The following is a 15,305-nucleotide window of genomic DNA, read 5'->3' as shown; positions in this document are numbered from 1 at the left end:
GAAATTATTGGCCTTCCCCATCCAGAGGAAAGAAGAAATGATTAAAATAGAAGGATATATGGAATTAATTAGTTCAATGGCCTCATACACCACACAAGCCTCAGTATCCACAACCGTGAACAAGATAGTGTCCAGCTACTATTACCAATGACTCTGGAACATTTCACATTTGAAGGTCCAGGGACAGAGTGGTAGAAAAATGTGGAAGAGAACTCAAGATCACAAAAGAACCAAGGCTGTTAGAAACTGGTGGGGTCCCTGAGACTATGGCTCTTGTCCTTCAGGTCTGGAACTGAATTCACCTCTGTGTTCGAATAATCTACTGTAAGATCCAAAGGGTAGCATTTACCCAAGGAAAAAGTTCAGAGGGCTAGGAAAAGAGGAGGATGGAATTGGAAACATAGGGAAGGAGTGGGGAAAACAATTGTATATTGAGGGATTGCAACAGATGAGTTGAATCAGAATGTTTATGAATTGCTGATTATAACTTTATGATCTGCTCTACAAACCTTCACTTAATTCACAATGTAATATAAAAGTACTACTACAGGATCATGGCAATGTTTATTAAACAGAAGTTTCAAAGTATAAAGCTGTTGCTTCTTGGCATATCTTCCATCTAGGTCTACAGACGTCAGAGGGTGTGTTTCCATCTCTCTAGCCCTTCCTCAAAAGAATTCAGTGTTCTTTGATCCACAGCATACCAGTTTTGACATCAGGGAGAACTCCAACTGTGTTACTTTTCAGTGTTCCGTAAGCACTGGGGAATGAGCAAGGGTATACGGTTCATTGTGTTGATGGGGAATAGTTCTTGTTATCCTTGAAGAACGAGCAGGTGCACTGTCATGATGAAAAAAAAATTCCTTGGCCCAACTTTCCTGGCCTTTTTCTCACCAGTGTCATTTCTAATTTTCTGGAAACTTCTTAATAAGCCTCCATGGTCATCCTGAACCCGTTGATAAAATCTAACAAGAGTATTCATTTGGAATTCCAATAACTTGTCACCATAACCTTCTGAGCCATGAATTTACCTGGCCCAGGCAGATCCCCTCAGAAGTCACTGTTTTGATTTGACCTTTGTCTTGAAGGCATTCTAATGCGGACATCCATTGATCACAGAGACATACTTGAATGCAGTTTGTTTGGAATGAGCCCATGCAGGTATAAACTGCAACCGTAGGAGCCAGGCTTTCTGACTTACCTTCAGATGCTTTAGTCAAATCGCAGTCTGTTGCATCTGGGTTTTCAGTTTACACGGAAAAGTGATCCTCATTAAGAATCCTGAGACGAAGCGTGGCTGGTTAAATGGTAAGGAAGCCTAAGGCCTCAGACGAAGAGGGAGGGTATGCAGATTGTGAGACTACTGCTTGGGTTTCTGGCTTCAGGGGCAGCAGAAGATTCAAGGTTTTGTAAAATTCATCATCTCATTGAATCTTGGGGCACTTTTTTCTTTCTCCCACAAGGAGGATAAGAGAGTATGTATTCTTCATTAAAAACTATAATAATAGAAGTTCTCACTGTAGAAAAATTATCCAGTCGATTATAGACATTTAACCGAGATGTGAAAAGAACGTGGTGTTAGAGCTGATGATGATCGTGGCTCACATGATCATACATTGAATCCCAAGTTATTAGGCTAAAACTGTGGACTTGGCAAAGATGAGGGGTTCTGTCAATTGTCTCAGCTCCCTCGACTGGCTGCGACTGGCACCAGTGGCTGAGTGTCAACAAAGGCTGAAACCAACATTAGTTAACTCTGGCTCTATTCCAAAAACATGCTATTGCAGAGGTATGCAAGTTGAAGGTTGTTGTCAGGCCAGGAATCATAGATAGACCCCCTAACACAATGCCTGGCCCATAATTGTTGCTCAAGTAATATGTGTTGGAAAAATAGACGGCGCAGGGTTACTTTGGGTTGCTAAGCTCAGAACAGAATTTGCCATTATTGTGGATGTTGGCGTGGGATTTGAATACCCTGGAACAGTTTCTTCTCTTTGCAACTAGTCCTACTTCTCTGTTTATAAAGAACACGCATTCTTGTACACTGGCACTGGTTTGGGGGAAAGCGGTACAGATTTCCACTGCATTCTTCAGAAGAGCTGGCAATACCACTCCCTCACGGTGAGTTGCTTCTTCTTTATCAGAAGGTTTTAATTTTGCTGTGGGTTTAGTCCTCCCAGGAGAGATGAGTACTTCAAGAAAGAGAAAGTGAATTAGCTGAGCCTGAGTGAGTTTGGTAGGATTTTTATTGCTCTCAGGGAGGCAGAGAGTGATTACCTCCTCTCCTTTGAGGAGTAGTTTTTCTTGTACAAGGCTCTGTGTTTCCACCTTTATGTACCATCATGCCTTATTCTACAAGTGGGAAGTGTACACACGCTTGTAATCAGGGAGGCGGTATCCTGGTACAGTGAAACCCAAGAGTACTGGACTCAACAGGACTGTCTTGCTTACCTAGATCTTGAACATTTTTGGCCTTTGACAGGATAGTCTCAACTGCTCTCCCATCACTTGTTTTAGTGGGAAATATTTGGGTTGTCCTTTGCTGACAGCTTTTGGCCTTCTCCCTGTTCCGGCTTTCACAGGTTTTACTCTGCTTACTGTAACTCACAAGTTCAACAGATCCTAAAAACAGGTGCAAGAGTTTGCAGAGGGATGGGGTCACTGTTTTTCACTTAGAAATAGGTGGGCACTCATTTAGCCACTTCTGCCAAGAGAAGTTTCCACATGGAACCTCATACTACATAATTAAAACCTAGATGTGGTGGTACATTTCCAGAGAGTTTTTTAAGCTTCCAAAAGCAGTACAGAAAAGGCCAGTGAAAAATTTGCAGTACACAGTTTACAGAACACTTTCATGTATACCAAGTATTTATTATTTTTCCCCCATTTTAACTGACTCTAAAGTCGTGCTGTTGGGTAAGCACTGGATTGAAAACTGCAAGGTTGATGGTTCAAACCCATCTGCTGCTTTTTGGGAGAAAATTAAGGTTGTCTGCCCATAAAAACTTATACTGTAAACCTTTTTACAGTATAATTTACAGCCCCGGAAATCCTGGATAGGGCTGATCTGTGTCAGAATTGAGTCAATGGCAGTGGGTTGGCTGGCTTGTTTGGTTTATGGTACCATTAGGTTAAGTAACTTGACCAAAGTTACAAGGTTAGTAAGTGACAGAACTAGAATTCAAATGCAGGTGTTCCCATTCCAAGTTCAATGTTCTTGTGTTAAGTCAAGCCTGGTCCCTGGCACAAATAGTTTGTGTTCAATAGCAGGATGGTGGAGGCAAAGGCCTGGTGAGATGCTTTTGTTACAATCTGCTTCTGTTAATACTTTATGGAGCCATTCAATTTTGTCACACGTTAAGGCTACCTTAAATCAGCATCAACTGCATGGCCATTACCAACACAACAGTCCGCAGTAAACAGCATGGTGGTCTGGCCATGTCTGACCTCCTCTGGCTACCCTTGCTGCCATGAGGCAGAGGTCAGACCACCTCCATGCTCCATTCTTCTTTGCCTAATCTGACATGCACTGTTTCTCCTATGGCGCACTACATCTATGCTGGGTTTGAGAATTCATTGCAATGGCCACATAGAATTTTCAGACAAAACTCACAGTTAAAGGGGTTTATTAAAAGTTACTAGGTTACCAAGAGTCAGGATCAGCAAACAGTAAGGATATAGTCACCGGTCCATGTCAACACCCTCTTCAGACAGCAGCCAACTATCTCTCAAGTCCTCAGTCTCTCAGCCACATGGTTCCTTAGCTTCTGCCTCTGGGCGCCAGAAAGCCATAAAAGAAATGATTAGTAAACAATCCAAAGTCAACATTTATCAGTACTGAATGTCTGTTGTATCTATTTTACTTTTTAAGTGATAGAATTGGGGGGAATGGAACGTATCCCTTTTGCTTCAGCCTTCTTCTACGGTTCCTATTCCTTATGAACACTGTAGTAAAAATGATCATGGCAGCCTCAGCCTTGACTGAACAAAAGTTAATTGGTATTCCGCTACTCAGATAGCCCTGGTCAGAGATGAGGCAGGAAGGCTGTATGAGGACTTACTCGTGCATGGCACAAGAAATGGGATCAACATTCCTGCTGAACTCTAAATAATGTTAAGGGAGGAAAGAGGGGCATTTGCATTCTCTATGGACAATGATGGCACAGTTGTGCAGTGACTCTGGGCTTAGAGAGTTCCTCCCACCCTAGTGATCACTCAGCTTCGAGCTACCTCTCACCCTGGGCTGCTCCTAGGTCACTCCTTGGGGTGGCAAGCAATGTACAGTGATACCTGAGACCTGGAACTCGACAAGACTTCCTTTTTTGCATCTCACAAGTTTTCTGTTATTGATAGGGTTCATTTTCACCACTCTTCTGTCGTTCCTTCTTTGTAAGTGAAAATATTTGAGTTTTCTTTCTCTGACAGGTTTCTGCCTTACAAGGGTTCTAGCTTTCACAGGTTTTCCTGTATAATCCTTCTTCAGTGATCTAGTCATGGTGTTACTTCTGAGAGGGTATAAAGCCTTGACTTAGTTGAATTAGTTAGATTGCCTGTTTCTCTGGGTTTTAAAAATCATCTTGCCACAATTGCACAAAAGGACAAATATTGTTATGGTTCTGCTGTTATGGAATCTCTAGACTAGGTAAATACCTAGAGATGAAAATTTATGAGTAGATACCAGGAGTGAGTGGGAAGGGGAAAGGGAGAGCTAGTCCTTAAAAGGCACTGTGTTTCTGTTAAAGTTAAGGGGGGAATTTGCAAATGGAGGGTGGTAATGGTTACACAACCCAATGAACATAATCAATGCCACTGATATATTTTCCACATAAAAATGGCTCCACTGGCAGATGTTTTGTTACCTATATCTTCCCATATACCCTAAAAACCCTTTTAACACTCTCCCCCTCAAAATAATCTTGCAAAGAAATAACTGGAAAAATCTCACCTCAAGTAATACATTTACTAGCATAGTCTCATCTCCAGAGGGAATCTTAGAAACACATAGGTTTGGCCTCTACCAGTCAATTCTGGCCAAACAGTTATCTGAAATGATGTTTATGATTCAATGACATATTAAAACATGACCTCTATAGGAGCAAGTGAAGCATTTGGAGGAAAAAATACACAAGAAAAAGTGACGTAATTCTGAAACATTCTCATAGTAACTGCCAAGTTCGGAGAGTTAGTTACAAGTTGTTAAAGTGGAAATTTTAACTCAAGGTGTCTGGACCTCAGCACTATGACATTTCGACTTAGATAATTCCTTACTGAGGAGCTAGGATGAGACTACGGCAACTGACATAACCGAATGTTTAGTAGCATCCCTGATCTCTAACCACTAGATAGATGCCAAAGCATCACTCCCATTTTGTTAACTAAAAAAGATCTACAGACATGGCTCCTCAAATCTCTCCTACTTGAGCACTTGCTTTAACTGATGCACCAAGATATTGCAAAATAAAGCAAAAATAAAAACCCACTGAAGTGAGTTCTGAGCTGTACTCCTACTAAAAATTTCAAAGGATTTAGATAAAAATACATAGATAACTAAATATTCACAGCAAGTAATAAAAGGTCAAGGAGCCGCTCTTTATGGACTGCCTGCCTCCGACTTCAAGTGCAGCGAGAGGAGCTTTCAATGGAATTACTCAGTGCTTGAGATGTATCTCGTGAAATTAGAGGGCACAGGGGACTTGTGTCTGGTGCCTGCCGATAGAAGAGAAGGGATGACAGCTATTTTAGCAGCAAAGCAGAGGACTTGTTGAAGCTGAACTGAGATTGGCCTGCATTCCTAAATCTGGTCATGAAAGTGTGTCAGAGCCTCCTGGGGCCAGGTGTAGGCCATGAACAACTCCCACTAGCCTAAATCACACCAGCAGAAAAGCAAAACAAAACCTCTCCTTGCTCCAGATACTTTTCTTCTATTGTAAAATAGTCAGGATCTGTTCATTTGGTTTGGTCACAACACTTTACTGCCATCTGCTGGAAAACTGTCAGAATAAATACATGTACAATGACTTGGTACCCCCTATTCAAATCTACCCAGAATACCTTGGAAAAAAAGCCTGGCAATTTACTTCTGAAAAATCAGCTACTGGAAACCCTCTGGAGCACAGTTCTACTCTGACATTCATGGGAATGCTGCCTACAGTGATGTAGGGTGAGCCAACGTTGACTCAGTGGCGACTGGTAGGTAGGTAGATGACAGGGTTGCCGAGGGCACAACCTTGCACAGCCGCGTGGAGTGGCCCTAGGCCTCTTACGAGCAGGCTAGTGTGAGAGCTACAGAGATGATCAGGCTTTAACAGACAAGACGCTGAAGGTGAAAGGAGTCATGAACTACCTAAAGCAGAGAGCTTTTGCTCGGATGAAGGGAACAGTTGATAGAAACCACCAAAGATTAGGATGATAGTGGTGTCTGAAGGAAATATACAAGTATCCATGAGAAGAAAGTCAATGCGGACCATCTACCAGGCCTTGTTGTTGTTGGTAGGTGCCATTGAGTAGGTTCTGGCTCTTAGTCAGCCACGCACAACAATTCAAACACTGCACCGTCCTACCTATCCTCTCAATTGTTCAATGCTTGAGCCCATTGTTGCAGTCATTGTGTCAATCCATCTCGAGAGCCTTCCTCTTTTTCACTGTCCCTCTACTTTACCACATCTACAGAGTGCTAATCTAGAACATGAAAGTAAAAGTTAAGAACTTTTCTGTTCTCCTTTCTTTCCACCCTTTGCCTCTGGCTAGTAAGTTGGGAAGAATCAGAAAGACCAGGCAGGGTTAGAGAGGATGATGTTCTTTTGAGCAAGCAGAGATGGCTTCCTCCAGCGGGAGAACAGGTAAAAGTTTTACTTTGTGTTTTTGTTTCAGTGACCAAAGGACTTTCTATTACCTACGAGGGACTTAGTGCTTTGCTCTGTTGTGCATAGGGTAACTATGGGCCAGAACCTCTACTAGACGGCACCTAACAACATCAACAACAATAACAACAGGGAACATGGAAGTCATAGAACCTGTATTTTCAACCATGCGTATGACAGATCTACTAAAGCGATCATGAGAGATAAAAATAAAGGCTTTGTTTTTATTTGAATACCCTAATAGTTCTACTTGTTAAACACACTGGGTCCATATTACAAAGGAGGATCTAGAAAAGACCCTCCAAGGACAAATTCTTAAGTTTTACAAAGGAACAACGGTCATTGGATCAACTCATTAATTTTTTTTTGTGAGTCAGTACTTTGGGGTAGAGTACAGTAAGTGTAAGGGAGTCCTGTCCTCTGAGAGCTTAGTCTTGGGCTTCACACTTTGAGAAGACACCTATAACAGTCAGCTATGTCAACAAGAGCCTGTGTTGCATAGGTGAGGCAGTTCAGGAGGGTTTTTAACTCCCCCATGAGTTCTATTGTGTTATACTTTAGATACAATCATGTTACTCCCGAGCTCCAAGCATGAAATCACAGGTAAAGCTACCATTTACGATGTTTAAAGACTCAAGGCTGAATATACAGGCTACATGGTAACTGGGTTGCTATGAAATCAGTCTGTCCGGTTCTCAGTTTGGCATTCCAAAACTTACAGTTCACTTCATTAGAGTTTAATCAGGCTCTGGGAAGTTAATTTACATAAAACAACTTCACAATTCAACCCAGTGAACAGAAAGTGCTTTATAAACTCTAATGTGAATATACTGACTGTATAGTAACTACTACCAGCCATGTGCTGTGAACAACTGCCTCTTACTGGGTATGTTTATTTGGAGGCTCTTTGTACGTTTGCCTTTTCCCCCCTTTGTTCTTAAAGGATATCCAGAATTTCAGTTTCTTCGGCTGCAAACTACACAAAGGCAGGGATCCTTTTCTGATGTATTCTAAGAGATTAGAACATAGTAACCAATACGCATTTGTTGAATGAGTACCTGAATCGGAATGAGGCTTTTTAACAGCCCTGATACTGGGTATTGGTACTGCTCATTAGATGATTAGGTCTCTCTCCTGAACAAGTGGGAGCCCCACAATATATTTTAATTTTGTTCTGCTGGTTCTAGACTCTTGGTGGATCCCACCCTTCTCTTATGACACCATCAACTGGGTAGGTGGCATTTAGGTTACTGATGATTTATTTTAGTCTCTCTGAGGCCACCCTGCCCTCTGTGACACATTTTCAGATCATCTCATAGAGTAACTTAAAAAATTTTCTTTAACATCCCCTCCCCCTCAACTTGTCCCAAATTCTATGAGGGTTTTTGTTTCAAAATTTCCTAGTTACTGACTTCCAGCCCAGTAAGGTAGGGAACAACTGGATTGTGGTGGTTTATGTTTTTCCAGACACTGAAGAGTTCTTTGTGCGGGTGCAGATCTACCCAGCTGCCAAAGAACTTAAAGGCAGAGCACTGCATTTTACTCAGTGGAAGATCTGGAAGTCTTTAGTAGGCTAATGCAAAGAAGAGATTGGTTGGATATTGAAACCTTTGTGAACGCAAACGGAGCTGCAGAGTGGGTCTGGGTGGATACGATACGTAAGCAGTACGGACTGATAAGAGCTCCGTGATCTTTTTGCCTTTCTCAGCTCAGACTTGAAGCTGTTTACATGAAGTTCACTGTGAGCATGACTTTCATATTCCCAGACCCTTGTGGCACCAAAGACACCGTGTTGTCTAGGTTACAGCTTTAGGATCTAAAACGATGGGAAGGGTGTGGAGAGGGCCGAAGGCAGCAGGTGCAGCACTGTTGCCCCTGTCTAACCGACAAGCCTGGGAACGGGACGCGAGTCACCGCTCAGGTGCGCTCCGGGAGCGTTCTGTTGTCTCCGTGTGCTTCTCACCGGGATTAGGATATCCTAAATGTCCCCTGTCTCCCGAGGCACATTGAGAACAGCCATGGCCTCGATCTTCCGGATTTCCCTTTTATCCCTGTTTCCTTTCTCCTTCCCAACCTCACCCAAACCGATGGCTCCAAAACCCTCCCTGAAGAGTGCGCTAGACTTCTCGCACCTTAATTCAGGGGCCCTAAGGCCCACAGCTGTTCGCACGCCCCTTGAAGCCAGGGCTGCGGCTAGCAAGGGACGTGGGGGGCACCCGCGGCCCTCACCACACGCTCGCCCCGCCCCCGCGCTCCGCGGCCCCGCCCCGCCCACGCACGTCACGTCCGGCCCGGCCTCCGCCCGGCCTCCGCCCTCCGCCCTCCGCTCTCCTCCCGCTTGCCGTTAGGGAGGCTCTGCTCCTCAGACGCTGCTCCGCCGCCCCCCCAGCTCCCGCTCCCGCTCCCACCCCCGCGTCTGTGCCGCCACCGCCGCCGGGGGGGGATCCGAGGGTCACTTACCGGGCTGTTCCCGCGCCACCTCCGTCTCTTCAGCTGCCTGTCAGCGGCCGCCCCGGGACGAGGCTCGCCGGCCGCGGAGCCACTTGGGGCCTCAGTTCTCGCCTTCTTGCCGTCGCCGCGGGTCCTGGAGAAGCGGCCGCGGTCGGGGAACGGGGCATCGCTGTTCCAACGGTAGGTAAACGGGCGGGTACCCGTATGTGCGCATGCGCCGGTCGCGCGGCGCCGCTGCCCTCCCCCCTTCGCCGCCCCCCAGGGCCGTGTCCCACCCGCGCCAGGCTCCAAGGGCGTTGCGCTTGGAGACGTGCGTTGTGAGGGGAGGTCAGGGACAGTGGGCGCCCTGCAGGTGGGGCATTTCGTGGCAGGGGCCTCCTTTCAGTTTGGGGAGTGAGGTAGGCGAAGCGATGCCCCTGGCTGCCGAGGAGGTGTGGCAGCGATGTTCCGCGGCTGCAGTGCGCGTGAGCGGGTGTGCCCCCCCACCATGTAGCTCCCCTAAAGTGTCAGGCACAACCACCCACGTCTGTTTGCCTAGCCTCCCCTGCACACCGGCCCTGCGCCATGGCTCTGCCCACTTCCTTCAAGCTGGGCAGTGAAGTTGATGCAGAAGAGAAAAAAAAAAGTGTGGTTTATTCCGGGCTCAACTGCGCCCCTTTTTAAGATCACGTGAGATGAGTGGTTGCTGACTTCCTTAATCTTTCAGAGAATGTAGCCAAAATTGGGCCGTTGTTGCACTGGGGACTTGTCTAAAATGCCTCCCACCCCCATGGGTCAGGCCAGAGAGGGACGCTGTTAAAAGTATTACGTTTCAGATGGGGGCCCCCGGTTTCCAAGATACCATTATAGGAAATTGAATCAGTTGGCACATTCACCCAGAAGGAATTGGTAAAACTCCTTTTGGTTACAATCATAAATCAAATGGACTTTTTCACAAAGTAGTTGTATAATTTTATTCGGTTACTATTACGTCTTCTAATCAGTGAAAAAAGTGCCTAAATATGGCATTTACTCTACTTCCAAGGAGCTGATAACCTAAAAATAGCAACTGGGGCTACCATGGTAATGTAGACTATGAACATTAAATAACTAGGGGTGCACCTTTCTTACAGAGGCAAACATTAAAGGATAATTTTGAATTTTTGTGGCTGGATTAATGTGAGGCTATGCCATGAGTCTCTTTTTGTAAGCCTGCAGTACTTGTTGGCCCGGGTTTTCCCACAAATATTAGGGAAGAAGTACTTGTTGAATGGAATTGAATGTACATAGACACGTTTGCATATCCTGCCAGAGCCCCTTCTATCTTAAACAGTGCTGTTCTTAAAATTGGGACAGTATTTTTCCAGTTAAATTATGTGTGACCCATTGGGGTTATGTGTGACACAGCTTAAGTCTGTGGAAAGAATAAAAAAGCTATCACACTGGCCTACAATTGTTCATTGAATGAAATAAATGTAACATTGTATTTTTTATTAGTTCGTTTGCTATTTTAGCATAGAGAAAAACCAGCAAAATGAATAGTTACTTGTCAGGTTTTCTTCACCAATAAAATGTCAACTTCTTTTTCTTCTATGGTTAATACTGTAAAATTATTTTAAAAATCATTGTTGTTATTGAAAATATACAGTAAAAACATGCCAATTCAGCAGTTTTACCCCAAATATTCAGTGACAACTTTCTTAAAGTTGTACAACCGTTCTCACCCTTTTTGAGTTGTTTCACATGAACAAACTCACTGTCCTTTCTCCCTGTAGTATTTTGAATTGCTATAATCAGTCTGATCCTAATGGAAGACTCATTGCCATCAAGTTGATTCTGATTCATAGTTTCCCTATGAGTAGAATTGCCCCTGTGGGTGTCTGAGACTAACATTTTGTGGGAGTAGAAATCCTCATCTTTCTTCCATGTGCCTATATAGCTAAATCTTAAAAGAGTATAATTCTCAAGGCTGACATTTTTTACTGGTTAATCTAAACTAGTCAGAGACTATTTTAAGTGTAAAATTTAAATATTATCTCGGGGCCATAGTTGTAGAGTTCATCCAACTTTAATAGTTTCAGAAAATCTGGTGTCCATTAGAATTTGAACTTCTACATTTTCTCTCTTTTGATCTAAGATTTTTTGTAGCAGAGTAAAAGTACTCAGTAGTGGTAGCTGGGCACCATCTAGTTCTTCTGGTTCATGGAGGCAATTAGTTATATGTTCTGTATCCTCCTGTTCCTGATGCCTTCCTCTGTTGCTCCAGGTAAACAGAGACTAATTGTGCCTTGGGTGGTGGCGTGCAGACTTTTAAGACCCCATGTACCATACAAATTAGGTAGAGCAGAAACGCTAAATGTAAACCAACTAAACTGCCATTGAGTTGATTTTGATTCACAGCAATCCAGTACACAATAATGAGATGCCCCATGAAAACATGACCCTAAACCAAGAAACCAAGTCCCATGAAGTGTTTGGTTGTATATAAACAGCTTCAGCAGTTACCCTTTTAGTTATACATCTGTTATAAATAATATCACAACTTTTGCCAGTTCAACTTTTTACAAGTATACAACTTATTTGTAGCAGCTAAAACAATTGTCTGTGCAGTCCTACCTGTATTCAGTGCAATAATTCCATCATCACCTTCCCCACTCCCTCCTTCCCTCCTAACCATGGTAAACACTAATAAACTTTGTTCTCTATACATTTACCTTTTCTTGTCTTTTTATATAAATGAGGTCACAGTCTTTGTGTGATTAACTTATTTCACTCAGCGTAATGCTTTCTGCTTCATCCATACAAGACTTCATTTTTCTTACTGGCTGAGTCCATTCTATGTATATACCACATGTTGTTTGTTCATTTCTTGATGAGCTTTTAGGTTTTAGCTATTGTGAATAGTGCTGCAATTTAAAAATCTCTGTTTTCAAGTCTTTTGGTATATAAGAGTGGAAATGACTCACTGGGTCATATCATAGTTCTACTTTTCGTGTTTTTTTTTTGTTTTTTAGAAACTACCACATTTTTTGCATTCACACTAATATGTGTAAGGATTCCAATTTCACCACATTTTGTTATTATCTGTTTTTTTTTTAATTTAATTTTTATATTTTATTCTTAGCCATCCTGGTGGAAATGAAATGATGACCCCTTGTGGTTTTGATTTGCATCTCTCTAATGGCTAATGATGCTGAGCATCTTTTCAGGTGTTTTGTGGGTATAAATGTTTTCTTTGTAAAATGTATTCAACCCCTTTGCTCATTTATCATTGGGCTTTTTCTCCTTTTGTTATTGTAAAAATTTATATATTAGTATATTTTGGTTATTAGGTTCTTGTTAGATATATGGTTTCCCAAGTTATACTCTTTATCTGTAGCTTGTCTTTACTTTTTAGTAATTAATTTTTATAGGTTCCTATTTAATTACTTTTGTCTTTTCCTATTTGTACTTTTAGATAATCCATTGTTATTAGAGAATATATCATCAAAGCTAGGCCTCACAGTAATAGCTCTTCTTTTTCTTCTAAGAATTTTATGGTTTAGTTTACACATTTAGATCCTTAACCATTTTGAATTTGTTTTTAGTGTTTAGTGTGAGGCATAGGTCCTACTTCATTTTTCAGTTTGTGGAAAAAGAAAGTGTACTATTGCTATTTTCTCAGCACCATTTATTGATTTTTCTCCCCAACAATGTTATGAGATATAATTCACAATTACACACACATACACTTATATAGAGATATAATTCACATATCATACTCATTGTGAACTATGAACCATATCAGTTTAGTCATATTAAAAAGAGCTGTATATACATCACTACAATCAATTCCAGAACATCCCCCCTCCTGTACTCATTATTTGTTCCCCATTTCCCTCCAATCTCCACCCTCCCATCTTCGATAAGCCAGTACACCCATTACTGTCTCTATACATCTGTCCATCTTGTGCTTCATATACTGTAAAACATATAGAAAAAAAGCAAACATATTAAAGAAAAGAACAACACAATATTAAAAATAAACCAGAGAGATAAACCTCTGTTGAGAAAGAAAGCAGGAAATATTAAAAACTAGAAAAAAATCCAAAATAGATCAAAAGGAAGATCAAATGCTCAGTTACCACATTTTCACCTGATTACATCTGTCATAATTGAGTTTACAATAGTATGTCTGATACCAAGGTGGTTCATATCCCTTGACTGTGGTCAGAAAGGATCCACCCGAGGCTTAATCTACATAGGGATCCTGCAAATGAATTTTGGACTTGTACTGGCATCCATAGCCTTTTGATGTTGGGTGTTCATAATTTAAGCTCTGATACCCTTTCCTCCTGTGTATTTGGAAATTATTATTTATTGTTATCCTTGGATCACACAGGCTAGTGTACTGCATTCAAGTGGATTTAGTTTATACCTTATTTAGATGGCTGCTTGTTGGAACACAAGCCTTTAAGACCCCAGACGCTATTCTTTTTGATAGCCAGACACCTCTACTTTCTTGATTACTTTGCCATAGTACCCCCTATCTTCAGTGATCTCTACGTGAGGGTGAGCGTCAAGCAGGGCCATATCATAAGACCTAATTGTTCTTAGATTGAGACTGGAATTAAGTGTGAATCCGAACTCCACGCACTTGTCTGGATTATGTTAATCTCTGGTTTGCTTTATAGGCCTCATTGTTTTATGACAAAGAACATTATCAATCATCCCCCCTGGGGTATCAGGTAATTATGTTGATAGTGTGATTAATTTGCCCAATGGCATGCTGTTGAGAGAAGGAAGTTATACAGGTATAGACCAGCTTCCAATGGAAATCTATGAGATGTTAATTTGTACACCTTAAACTCTTAAATGATTGCGCTGTTTACATTGATCTTGGAGGTTGGTTATAGCGGAAATTTCCAGTAACATTTATTTACAAGGGCACAACCTTGCCTATCAGATTAATACATGTCATAGTAAATCAAGGACAACATTAAAATAGTAAGTACATGGAGATTCTGAGCCACTTTTCATTGGGCACCCGCAAAGCAAGGTCCAGCGACTGCCAATTCTACAAACCTGGGGTGGCAGTCATGTTTCTTCCTACACCAGGGAGTTTGGGTTGTAAGTCCAGGGGCTATAGGTAAGTTTGAGGTGAAGTACAGTTCGTTCAGTGGAGTTTCCACATGAAACCCTTCTAGAGTGACCTATGAATGTTGCCATGTTCCTGAAGGGACGGAGTCTAAGGTCACCGTAGTTTATAGCATACTGCCTGGATCACTGAGAGCTGGATAGAAACTAAGTCAGAGGTGTCTAACCAGGAACATAGTTCTGGCCTTAGTCTCCCCTTGGGTTCGATAGAATTATTGAATGTCCCTTCCTGATGACAGCACCATTTATTGAAGTCTTTCTCCCTGTTGAAAAGACTTAGTGTCTTTGTCAAAAATCAGTTGATCACCTCAGGACATGGATGAACCTGGAGAATATTATGCTGAGTGAAATTAGTCACACAAAAGGACATACATTGCATGAGAACACCATTACTTAAAAAAAAATCAAGAAAAGCTTTTCATACCTTATAAGAAACATTTTTTGGTTGCCAGAGGTCGGAAGACGGAGGAAAGAGGAAGGCACAGGCTAGAGAATAGACAGGTATTATTTGGGTGATGGGAGAAACAATATTCAGCAAGAGGAAGCTGAAAGAGTGGTAATGGAAATGGAGCAAGACAATGGGAGGTTTGATGAGTTGAGTATAAAACTGGTGATCTGCTCTGTAAACCTTTAGCTATACACTTTTTTAGAGTGTATTGTACAACTGGGACATAACTCATAATGGTCCTCCAAATAAAATCTGTTGACCATAGCTGCGTATATTTATTTCTGGACTCTCAATTCTATTCTGTTGGTCTATATGTCTATCTATTGTTATACCACTCTCAGACTGTTTTGATTACTGTGACTGTATAGTATGTTTTAAAATCAGGAAGTATGAGTCTTCCTAATTTATTCATCTCTTTCAATATTGCTTTA

At 42.1% G+C, this 15,305-nt stretch overlaps 1 protein-coding gene and 1 long non-coding RNA gene across 12 annotated transcripts in view; one reads left to right on the top strand and one right to left on the bottom strand.

Annotated features, from left to right (window-relative positions):
- Nucleotides 1-3,609: 3,609 nt before the first annotated feature.
- On the bottom strand, nucleotides 3,610-9,550 carry LOC142439322 (uncharacterized). The gene is made up of 2 exons (XR_012782848.1): nucleotides 9,321-9,550; nucleotides 3,610-3,773 (listed from the first exon to the last, which is right to left on the bottom strand). It is a non-coding gene; the product is annotated as an uncharacterized LOC142439322 (long non-coding RNA).
- FAM13B (family with sequence similarity 13 member B) overlaps nucleotides 9,173-15,305 on the top strand; it is a 97,202-nt gene continuing 91,069 nt past the window's right edge. For 6 of the 11 annotated variants that reach the window (XM_075541601.1, XM_075541608.1, XM_075541607.1 and 3 more), the window contains exon 1: nucleotides 9,174-9,491. The gene's annotated coding sequence lies outside the window, so the exon portion shown is untranslated. Of the gene's footprint in view, nucleotides 9,492-15,305 lie in introns of all 11 variants that reach the window. The other 5 variants (XM_075541604.1, XM_075541602.1, XM_075541599.1 and 2 more) reach the window with 1 other exon arrangement.

This window comes from Tenrec ecaudatus, chromosome 2 (assembly GCF_050624435.1).
Source record: "Tenrec ecaudatus isolate mTenEca1 chromosome 2, mTenEca1.hap1, whole genome shotgun sequence".
NCBI classification, from domain to species: Eukaryota; Metazoa; Chordata; class Mammalia; order Afrosoricida; family Tenrecidae; genus Tenrec; species Tenrec ecaudatus.
This window is presented reverse-complemented; position numbering and strand designations above follow the sequence as displayed.